This window comes from Ammodytes marinus, assembly GCF_949987685.1.
Source record: "Ammodytes marinus genome assembly, chromosome: 19".
NCBI lineage: Eukaryota > Metazoa > Chordata > Actinopteri > Uranoscopiformes > Ammodytidae > Ammodytes > Ammodytes marinus.
The window spans coordinates 12,938,606-12,950,749 of NC_137223.1; the positions used below are offsets into that span (position 1 = coordinate 12,938,606).

Consider the following 12,144-nt stretch of genomic DNA (forward strand, 5'->3'; position numbering starts at 1 on the left):
ATCCACATTCAAAGATGAACAGCTGAGAAGCATGCAAACCCAGGTAGAAAAGAAGTATACTTAAAGGCCTACTTCACCGGTTTGAATATGAAGGTGAATTGAATTCTGAGATCCTATGTAGTATAAATGTGCAAAAAAAAAAAAAATCGGTTCATCCTAGCCTGAGAAAAGGCAGAAAGAGTGTTTTTTTTAACCCTATATTTCTCCTTCTCGTGACATCACAGAAAGAGAAATATAGGGTTAAAAAAACGTACTTGTAAATATTACTGTGATGTCACAGTAAAAGACATCACAGTAATATTTACAAAGTAAGTTTTTTTTTTTTAACCCTATATTTCTCTTTCTGGCCTTCTCGTGACATCACAGAAGTCACGAGAAGGCCTTTTCTCAGGCTAGGATGAACCGATTTCAATTTTTTTCGCACATTTATACTACATAGGATCTCAGAATTCAATACACCTTCATATTCAAACCGGTGAAGTAGGCCTTTAATTGCATAAAAAATGTACTGGAAGTTCAAATAGTATGTTTGAAGTACATTGGTATTTCTAAAGTACTTACTTGAAGTACCCTTTCTTGCACTAGTCAAAAGTATACTTTGATTACTAGTGTATTAAATATATGCTAAATTATGCTTCTAAAAATATACTAAAATGTAAGCATATTATTTGAACATTTTAGTGTACTTACCCAAAACATATTTATTTTATGCTTATTTATAGTGCTATTTTATAGTCAGCTCTGCCCACAAACACTTTAAATTTGACAAAGCTATCTGTTATTTCTATGAAGAGCATCCCTTTCTTCCTACACACTCGAACCTCCATGAAACACTGGATCGTCACAATTGTTGCGCATGCGCAGAAACTGCTATAGTGAACCGATGACATCACGACCAGCCCGGACCAACCAGTCTGTTGAATCATCTCCGTGCCGTCTGGACTCTGTTTTTCTTCTGTTGCTTGACTTTTCTGCCTACCAGATGAACTCGTGGACACGGTTAATAAGAACAATGTTCAACGGGACAAGGTAAGACGCCGCCGTTAGAACAAAACTTTTACCATGAATGCTGAAACTAAACCCGCGTGAGGAGCCACACCGGGCCGTTTGGTTGCGTTGTTGTCGGTGATCTCCGTACCGGTGTGGCCAGCACTAGTCAATACAACAGCTATCGGTAATGTTAGCTGTGGCGAGTTTACTTTGGCTACGTCTTTTGTTGAATTTCCTGACCATATTCAAGAGAGTGACCTACACCTTTGCCCAGACATGAACCAACACAAAGGAGTCCGGTGACATTTGCATCTCTTTTGCAAGTAGTTTTGGTTGTGTAGCCCTGTCTGTGGGGGAAGCTGACACCCTTCCAACGGCTTTCACGTTTGCTAACCCTAAGACGCAAACGAAATGCGGCTGTCAACTCTAGGGTCCTCCGGGGTTCCTGTCCTGAAAGGATCCTCGGGTTCTCCCTGCAAAGTGAGGAGATAAAAAGTCATCATTGCATTCACTGGCCCTAATAGCCTATCAGACGTGTGTTGGCCTAAAGTAGCCTATAGTTCTTATCATTTAGCCTACTTCTCCGAGATATATATCGGCCTAACTAAGGTAACATCATTTTTAAGATCCATACCAATTATGTCAATATCAATTATGAAAAAAAATAATAATTCAGACACTTTGGCATTTCAGTTTTGCAGTCTCTTTTGTTACTTCTGGGTAGACTATACACCCATGCTGATATAAATGCAGTAAGCTAATATTGTCTGATCTGATGTATATCTGCCCATCTGATTTATCAGTTAGGTTGTAATCTGTGTAGGCACACAGCAGGTCCACCAAGCTTGATAACCTTTTACAAGTCTTCACAGATTAAAGGTGGAGTCAGCGATTCTGGAGAGTGCTTATTCTCAAAATCCCTTTTTGTCAAAATCCTTAAATATCTCCTCACAATCTGCTGTCTGAAAAAATCTGGTGTTAATTCACAGCCCATGCTCTGTAAACTGGTATGTCACATAACCCCTGATTTAAAAAAAAAAAAAACCCTTTCAGACATATCATATGACACTTCACCGGTTCTGAGTTCATTTTCACTTGCGTCGCTTTGCTGTGAAGTGGAATGAGTCACTTGTGAGATTTACAAGGTTACAGGTCAGTCGGAGAGCAGGACACAGAGATTACAGCAGCATAGTCATTGTAGTGGTAAGGCTTATACCCAGTTAGGCACTTATCAGAAAGGGCTTGCATTCCCCGAGAATTAAAAACCTCTAAATCATTGAGGGGCCTGTACTTGCTTGTAATGGGCCGCTGCCTTGTGAGAGGGCTTACTGCTGTGGTGTGATCTGTAGACATGTTTTCACTGTAAACACGGGAGAAGGCGTGCAAGATGTAGCCTTCCACGCTGTTATTTTGTCCACAGCGTTAATGCTCAGACAGGGAGTTGGCTGGTTACAGGTAGACACTGACAGGCCCTGACATTCAAATGGCTTGCCCTGTTTGTCTGAATAGGTGCAGTTAATTCACTGTTGTCGTTACGGCATCATTTCTCAAGTGGTCTGTTCCACCTTGACCAGTATGCCAGGCTGATATTATTGGCTAATTGTAGGCAGATTTGCATTTGGTGAGCTGGAAAGTCCAATTAAACTATAAACCCATTTTAATGCAGCTATTTATGAAAACACTGTTCTCCTATTTAGACACACAGGCATGTTGAAATTATATAGTTGAATCTCGAAAATGAAATATCCTCAAGAGGCTTTACATGCATTCTTTTTTTTCTGCTCTAGGCGTTTATGGTAGTGAGTGTGTTGTGTTTGTACAGCATATTAGTTGCTGTTAGCATGTCTGTCAGTCACTTTTATGGCATAACTTCCTCTGCACAAGCTCAGCTTTCGGCTACAGCAACTACCGCGTTGTTGTTTTTGGCATTGGTCGTTTGTTGACTCTCGTCATCCTCCCGTTGTCATAGACACAAATACACTGCTGCTGTCGGAAAGAGAATTGAAAAAAAAAACTGTCCTTAATGATCTTCCAGAAAGGGAATTCAATTAGACTAATCTATACACTTGAATGGCAAAGAAACTGCAGCTCACATTGAGTGCATTGGCTTATCTATTAGGAAGAGTGATAGAGAAGTCATCACCCCGAATAGATGAACATTGGCAATGTCTTTTGTTCAGTTCTTGCTCCACATAAAAGCATCAATGTCCATAAACAGTGGCAGTGTATTACCTGGTGCTCTTCTGTCTGTCAGCACGCACAGACAGACACTCCTGACACTCTCTTGGGGGACTGGGTTAATGAACTGAGTGTTAAATTTCACAGGACTGGTAGTGTGTGTCTGTAGGGGGGGGGGGGTTGGCTCACATTAAGCACTACAGAGTGAAAGAGTAAACGATGGCACCAACAACAGGGGGGGAGGTATAAACTAATTATTTTTTCAATGGTGGATGTCATTTAGGAGTGGCCGTGACACAGCTGAGCCCCTAAGATGGCCATATGTCAGCATGTCGTGGTGGCACTAAAATACAGAGGCAGGTGCTGTGATGGCTGCAGTGAGAATAATAAAAAGGTGCACCCCTCTTTTATATAAAGTCTAATGGTACACCCTTTGTTTAGGATGTCAGTAGTCATATCAGCTTACCTTATTAGGTATCTAAATGATGTCAATACTGTAAATCATGCACTGTGGAAAGAACCTGTTTAACTAGTTCACATGCATTGCATAGGTGTTAAAAGACTACACTTACTACTGTTAAGCATTGTTTAGTTGCTGCACCCTCACTTAAATATGTAGGTAGAACTAGGCACTGTCAGTTAAAGAGTGGTTATAAATTCTGAGAATGCAGCAGATCAAGTGTGTATACACATACCATATGGTTAATTGACTCGATTACATATGGACTCATGCTGTGTGTGGTACAGCTAATTTTTTTTCGACTATGATCTGCTGGGTTTACTAATAGTCCATTGTGGCAGTGCATGTGTGTTATGTTGGACAAACAGTTTATCAACAGACTTTACATAAATGTAACTATTTTTCGATTAATATTGCAATATGATAAAAAATAAAAATAAATAAAAAAATCTTTTATGTTTGTGTTTTTGTGATCTGCTCTAGATCCACGGTAGATGATGCCACACCAAATCTATCAGAGATACAGTAGCCATTTTCAGTCTAGTGATGTTTACAATGATGAATTGTTTAAGGGGAAAGGTTCCTCCAGGTCAATGTTGTCCCTTGCTGGTCCGGCTGGTGTCTGAGTTTCATGCTGCTCCGTATGATGTGTAGTGGATGCTGTGGGATAAACTGTGGACCTGCAGCACTCAGCTGGACCGCCACAACAATAGGCCTGTATGACTGTTTGAATGTGCCATTCTTTGCACAGTGTGCTTCACTTGGGCCAGACAATGGCTTTCATTTAGCATCCCTTTTTTTCTATCGAGGCCTGCTCTGTCACCATGGCACCCCTGCCATGCCACACCCTGCCCCCAGTCTGGATCGGCTTTGCACTCGCTGTCGGGACAGCTGGGCTTTTAGGCAGCAGCCTTCGTTGGCCACACCCAAGAAGACCCAACCTCACATTTTGAGGATAGTTGCTTTGTGGGCTGAGCTGGAAAACCCCTGCTTGTTGTTACAACTTTAATTTCTGAAATGTTGCATATGATGAACCAAAGACTCATCTGACCCCCCCCCCCCCCCCCAACTTTGACCTTGATGGAGACCTGACACACTTAATTTATTGTAGAGGAAAAACAAAACAGAAGAGTCCTGGGTTTACTGCGATGTATTAAACTACAAGTGAACCATAGTCTGCCATTCAATTAAATACTTGAAGCTATTAAAACATATATTTAAACATATAAGTCCATTCCTGTCTAACTTCCTTGTCCGTAAAAGACACAAAAATACATCCCAAACATTTATGTTGGTGGATGTATTTACGGTTACACACTGCTCGTCCTCTCCTCTGACCACTGATTCTTGACCTTTCTGATTGTTCGGAGGTGAAAGGGCAGCGCACCCTGTTTGCAACTGGACCACTCAGTGGTGGCAGATGTTTAACTAATGGGATTTAGGTTGACAGCCTCAAGGCCTTTTGGTGAGTAATGGATCCTTCATGGCAAGTCATTCATTCCTTCCCCCTTTTATTATTAGCAATGAAAAATGCATCACATCTACTAGATGATGTGAACTGGTGTGTCACTGTTGGTACGTTAGCCTGCCCTCCATCCACTTAAACTAGTGAAATTATGAGGTGCTTTTCTTTCATCTTACATCCCAACTAATTGTGATGCAGCAAAGGCTCATCTCCACCTAGCTCCCTCCAGAGAAACCAGCCTTGATCTGCAGTCTTGTGGTTCTATAACTAGAAACTGGGTGACCTATGAAATTATATTTTAGGCCGATCTGAACTTGTTGCGGTTGTACCTTGGAGACAATGCTATGAGCTGTGCTACTTCCAATGCCTGCCTGAGATGGTTTCCTTTCTGGGACTGTTGAAATAGGTAAAAACCTTATAACCGGCATGTAAAATGGCATTATAGAAATAATCGACAAGAAAACCAGGTAAGCTGACACCATAAAGGAAGTATGACCTTTTAAGTGTGAGGTTTTTCATCACGTAGATATTGTGAATTTCGGATATTTACCATTAGTTTTTTTTATGCAGTCGCTCTTATTCTCACTGCATGGTTTTCTTTTAGCTGTGATAGAGGCAGGACATCTTTAGAACTGCCGTCATTATTGTATTCTTTATATTACCAGTGTTGTCCTGTTGACAGTAAACATACTTTATCTGTTCTATACTCTATATTTCCCAAAGACAATATGAAATACCAAGTTACAGAATGACTGATATCTCCTCTAAATATACTTAAGCAGGGGACAGATTCATCAGTGTCTTTGCAGATGCCGAGCTGTCCACTTGAGAATTTCAGTCCCGTATTGCTCCCAGCACAATGCACTCCAATAAACATTACAGTTTTGGGAAGTAGTCTTTCCTAGTTGGGCCTGTTATTTGGAGTAACATAATTGTCTCAGGCTGTATGTCACATGACAGAGGCTATATTTACACACACTTGCTTGGTTTTGTGTTCTGACTCGATGTCTTTTAATTACTTAATTTATTTCAGCTTGTGTAGTTTTTTTAATTAATAGCCTCGCTGTGCTTTTTCCTGCTCGTGGAGTGGCGTTCACTTGGCGTTTAACAAAGTTAAAAAGTGACTGTTCTCTCGCCAGACTCAGAGAATTGAGGCAAACCTCAGATTATCATGACAATGATCATCGAAATTAATCACTTGTGTGCCTCAGCCTCAAGATGTGGAAAGCGTGTAGCCATGCTGCGGTTCAAACAAAGGGAGCATGTGGGTCCTGTCCTCCGTGTGTTTGTGTGTGCGTGTGCGTGGGGGAGTCCCATAACCGCAATGCTGCTTTGGGAGGATGGGAGGGGGTTTATGGGCCAAGTGGGATTCATGTTTCAATCCTTGCTCGCCTCTATCCCCATTGTCCACTAGGTCGCATTATTAATGTATATTTCCAAATCAAATAAGAATTTTGAAGTGTGTGTACGAGTTTGCATTTCTAGTGGGTCTGTTTATTTGATATTTGATATAGCTCAAGCTTTTCGGAGGACAGCATTTTGTCTCGACAGCAAATTTTGTTCACTCATCAATTCAGGTTGCTACTTGCAGTTATGGTAATACCAGCTCAATCACTGAAAGCTGACGTGTGTTTTGCATCTCAGAGCCAGGCTCACCGAGACAGTTCAACCGTTAAATGCTATAGTGTTCAGAGCTCTTCCCTAAATGACAATGTCATATCTTATCAGGGCATGTTAACAAACAGGGTTCATCTAAAAGTATGCGGGAATTCCTGCAAGCGCAGACTTCTGCATGTGATTTTAGAGGTTTAGCACTATGAAAACATAATGCTTGTTTTGAGGTCAGTGCCAGACAAAGCTCAACAACACCCTAACAAACCACAGTTTCTTCTAAGCCCCAAGGCAACATATTAATGCTTTAAAAATACTCAGCAGACCATTTGAGAAATGTGGATGTGTGGATTTTTAGAATTTGACGCACGTCCATTTGAAATAATTCCTGGGATCGGAATAGGTCAAATGGCAACATGTTTCCTCCTCAGACACAAACCAGAGCATGTGCAACAACAGCCGACAGATATCAGATTCGGCAGCAGACTGCATGTGCCACAGCCCGGCATGTGCTTTATCCTGCTGTTGAAATGCTGCGGCCCCGCCCTCCAGAAAGCATGCTCAAGTTCTGACAAGTTGTCAGAGCTAAGGAGCCAAGACAGGAAAATATGTTTAGGCTATATATCTCTTATCTGTCTTTCATTCACAAATGAGTTCAAGTTTTAATGATTTTGAAAATGTCACAAAGGCACTAGAGGCCAGGATTAAGAAGTGGCCCAAATTGACCTGACCATGGATGGAGTTAACTTTCGTTGCAAAATCGACTGGCTTAACTCAAGACAATCCTCTCCGTAATATGGAAATAGAGCCTGCTGTTGTTTGTCAGCCTCTCCCTTTGTCTCCGTTGTTTGTTTACCTCCTAAACTGAGAAGTAATTAGTGATTTTTTTTCATGTTATTTGCCCTCTCTGATTTGGCTTCTCTGGTAATGTCTGTCATGCACAGTCTTAATACATTTGTAGAACTGTGATGAACCGTCTAGAAATGCACATTTAGCTTTTATTTGTTTCTCTTCAAATGGGTTCTGTTTGTCTAAAAAGATAGCCACAGTAACCACCACCTTCTTTCCAGGAACACAAGATGTCTTGGTTTACTTGGGCAAGGTTTTCTTAAATGCTGCTGTTACAAGGAGCAGGTTCCCACAGTATAACATATCTGCGCGATAACATTACTGTCGAAAAGCCGTCAAAACAGCCACGCAGTCAGACGAAACCAGCTGCGTCAACAGCGAGATGTTCCCGAGGAGTGATTGTGTTACAGCTTTTAGTGGACGACCATTGTCCACGTCCATATTTCTTTCTTCTCTCACAATTATGTAACTTGTCATACTTCTACCTGTGTTATGATTTTGAGTAATCCACTAGAACAACTGGTTCATCTGTGATTGCTCTATCTAACCCTTAAAATACAGTGTCTGTACAGTGCATATTTTTTCCAAGTGGACCCCAACCCTGAACACGCTGCTGTTTTTGTGTGCATAATATGATAGCTTTGTTGCCACAGGGCAGAGTTTGTCAGGTCGATCCTGTTAAACAGCAGGTGTCCTTGTTAACGTCCCCAAAAACATCCGGTTTCTGCTATTTTGTGTTTTAGTTTCTTTCTTTCATCGCGCTGCCTAGTTCTTGGTTTAGCATTCCCAGCAGATTCAGCTCATGTTTTAGCTTATAATATTTTTTGCTTTGGCTTGTTGGGTCTCATGTTGTTTTTTCTCTGCTGAGATTATGACACACTCTGAGATAAACTGCTTGTAACTCTTCCATCCAGCCTTGGCAATATCGCTGTGCGCTCTATGCCGGCTCGGTTCCACTTTAGACTTTGCCTCTCTGTGCGTGCCTGTCTGTGTGTCAGTCAGTCATGCGTCACGCTGGCCATAAGCCAGTCTCACATCCGTGTTGACGCGGACAAAGATGAAGCCGGGTTCTTCTCAGATTCTTTCACATAGATTAAGAGTGGTGAGCTAATTCTCCCAGCATAAAGTGTGTAACATTAGCTAATAGGCGAACAATACTTTGAAACTGTCTTCACCCTTTAGAGGAGACTGGATACTGATGGGATTATGTTGGATTAACTTTACTCTATTTGATTTGTTTGTTTGTATGCTGTCTCTACTCTTACCCTTGATGCACTTTGCCTCCTCCCCTTTCTTATCTCTCTGCCCGAAAACCGCAACCACTGATTCCAGTGCAGTGAGCTTGGCCTACATCTGGAGGGATCAACAAGTTAAGCTGCAGCCTTTTAACCCTCAAATTCTGTCAATCCGTGACAAGCACGTTCACTGCAGCTGCAGCTTTTCACTTTGTCATATTTTTGCAGCAGTGCCTTGCCTTCCACTGCTCCCAAGAAGATTCATTTTAAAATCTTTGTTGCCCTAAATTATCCATATTTTCTTGTGAATAGGAAGCATACAATTTAAAGGTGGAGTCAGCGATTCTGGAGAACGCTTGTTGTCAAAATAACTTTTAGTCAAAATCAGTGAATATCTCCTCAAGATCCACTGTCTGTTTTGTGTGTGCGCTGAAAAGAAGATCTGGTGTTGATACACAGCCGAGGCTCTGTAAACTAGTATGTAAACAAAGGCTAGGTGAACTCAGGGCCCACCCATAACTAGCAACATGGTCTTATTTTTCCTCAGCACGCACACAGTAGGCTACGTAGCGGGTTGTGATGAGGTTTTCACTGATTTTGACAAAGTGATTTCAACAACAAGCTTTGTCAAGGATCACTGACTCCACCTTTAAAATGTGAGTGTCATTCATATCAACTCTAAATGTGAGATTTGTTTGAGGGTTGATCAACAGTTGAAAAAATAGCCTTGATTTGATTAGATGATTGAGCGTGAGAATACTTTAAAATATAGCAAGTATGTTTCAAGGTCTACTTCGTATCTTTTTTCAGTGCTATTTTGCTCATCTGAGCATACTGCATCGACGGAAGAAGGCCGTGAGAAATGGTTGAAGGCTCCAGAAAAAGCTAGTTGGTGGACCTTGAGTTAAAGATTGTTGAGGCCATGACTGAACTTTCACTCTCAATAATTGGACTTTTAATAGATATTTATGAACAGATATTCATGAAACAACTCACTGTTATGATAAGGGAGGCCACTACAACTGTTAAACATCGGTAAACTCTAGTGCTGTATCATGTTTTATTAGACTACTACAGGAAAATAAAAGCTCCCTGCTTATGTGAGATAATAGAAAACATCATGTGGGTCTGCCAGCTATGCCATGTAAATTGAAAAGGTCTGTTCCTACCATTATATTAATGTTATTATCTCCCGACCACAAGATATACTTTTCCCACATACAGTATATCCTATACTGTATGTTCTGCTGTTTTTCTTTTTCTTCTTTAATTCCTCTTAACTGTAAAGTGTAAGTATCTTTACTTGGACCGGGCGTCGTAGAGATTAGTGGATGAAGAAAGTGGCCCTTCTTTTTGGATGGATCTTTCTATTCCAAGTGGTAATTACAAGCTCCCGAAGGTGGGTAAAGACCAGAAGGACCCTTTTTTTTCAACCTGGCATTTAATCTGTGATAGTTAGGGTCTCTTAGAAGGGAAGGGCAGCATGGGTTGGAATTTATGTATATAGTCCCACCCTGAATGAGACATATGTACGGCGTAAACCCTGTTTCCTCCCACCACATGATACGAGCCATAATATAACGTTCCCCCTTCATACATTCCTTCACAGCAGTCTGAGATTTTTTTTTCTTCTGATTTTATTAAAGGGCTGTCAGTCATGGTTCCGCTAGTTATCATTAGCCTGCAGCAGAACTTTCTGTTCATTTTCACAATCTCGGCACATTGAGCTGCTTGAATTCTGGATAACCTCAATGTCTTTCCCACTACTCTTTTGAATGACCTCATGGATCTCACTACTAGACAGAGCACGATTAATATTTGACCAAAGTCCTCTGACTTCCTATTCAACCAAAGAGGACTCGGTCAACAAGCTTGTAATCACAGCTGAACTTTTTCACGGTCATCTACAATCTGCAGCCAATCAGATCTCCATGTTTCCTGCCTGGTATCACTGTTGATGTACTCTGAACTGATTTCCAAGTGTCGGTAGCTTTCAGCCTTTAACTTCCTCTTGGTCTGTCAAATATTCAAAGTTTGGAAAGTATTTATCATTCTTCTATCAATCATCTCTTAAGTGATTTTGATTGTTTATTTTTTGTTATGCCTTGTTGCTATGTGCCCTATAAGTTATGTTTTTTATTGCTGGGCTGCTTGCTATAGGTCAACACACATGACAATAAATCCTTGAAGGCAGTAGGCTACCAAAGCATATTTCTGTTGAAAACCAGAATAAAAAGATCACAGTTATCCAACTTTAGCTTCTGTGGCCGTGTTTTAAAAATCACTTTCGCTTTTTAATACAGTCCTAACAGCATCGCTCTCCTCAACTTGACAGAGAGACTTTGTTCACCTACTTGGCCCAAACAACACAACTCCCAATGCCACTGTCCCCATGCACAGTGTCCCCAATGACATTTCCTGTGTTGTATTTACCTGGCTGCCCTTGAGGTCACCAAAACATCAGTCCTGGGCTTTTTATTGACACGGATGGATACGTCCCACCAGAACAGAAGCCTCTCCGTGGGAACAGGACCTGTCTGTTATTCCAGCTGCAGGACATTCTTTTTAGAGGCAGCTACCCAGGACCAGTACAGCTTCCACTGTTATCCATTCATGACCGCACCGGCGCGGCTCGCCACTGATGTCTGTAACACCAGGCCTGTAGAGATAAACTGTTTCACATAAGCCCAGTGTTCTTGGATTCCGACCACAGAGCAGACTCAGATTTTGGACCGAGCTAAGCAGAAGGTCGCAATGCACGAAGAGATTGTATTAGAACAGCTAGCATGACGCGTTTGTTGGAAGTGGTCCAGAAATCTTCAAAAGCTCCAGGCAACTCAACTAATTCAGATGACAGCCAACGACAGCTGTTTGGGAACTATGAAGTTTGAAACAGCCAAAAATCCTGTCAAGTGACCACATTGACCCCCAAACAGCTTATTCATGTTAAGTAAGTTGTTTGGTTTGTGCTGCTTTATGTTTAAGGGGCGAAGCAGGGCAGGATATTTGTATACTGAATCCTGCTCAGTGCTCACTCACAGCTGTTAGGGAAAACAGGTTTGAATTGATCCTTTAGGGTTGATTTGTGATTTCCTTTTGGCAGAGTTGTGTGTGTCCGAGCCTAGACTTTTCTTGGCAAGCAGTTCCAATCCATAGTTTCAGTCACTGTCTCGGTTACAGAGCATGTGATACTCCACTATGTCTGTGCCACATTTCCTGGTTGTGCTGAAGGGACAAAGCTGTGTTGAATGACAAAGTGTACGAGAGAAGCACTATGACGCGTTGTTACCTTGACACCCGTCGGTAACGCTTTACTCACGTCTGTAGAACAGGAAGTTAATGACAGATAGGGATGA

At 41.5% G+C, this 12,144-nt stretch overlaps 1 protein-coding gene across 2 annotated transcripts in view; it reads left to right on the forward strand.

Annotated features, from left to right (window-relative positions):
• Positions 1-892: 892 nt before the first annotated feature.
• daam1b (dishevelled associated activator of morphogenesis 1b) overlaps positions 893-12,144 on the forward strand; it is a 48,023-nt gene continuing 36,771 nt past the window's right edge. For both annotated transcript variants that reach the window (XM_080047871.1, XM_080047873.1), the window contains exon 1: positions 893-1,029. The gene's annotated coding sequence lies outside the window, so the exon portion shown is untranslated. The remainder of the gene's footprint in view (positions 1,030-12,144) is intronic.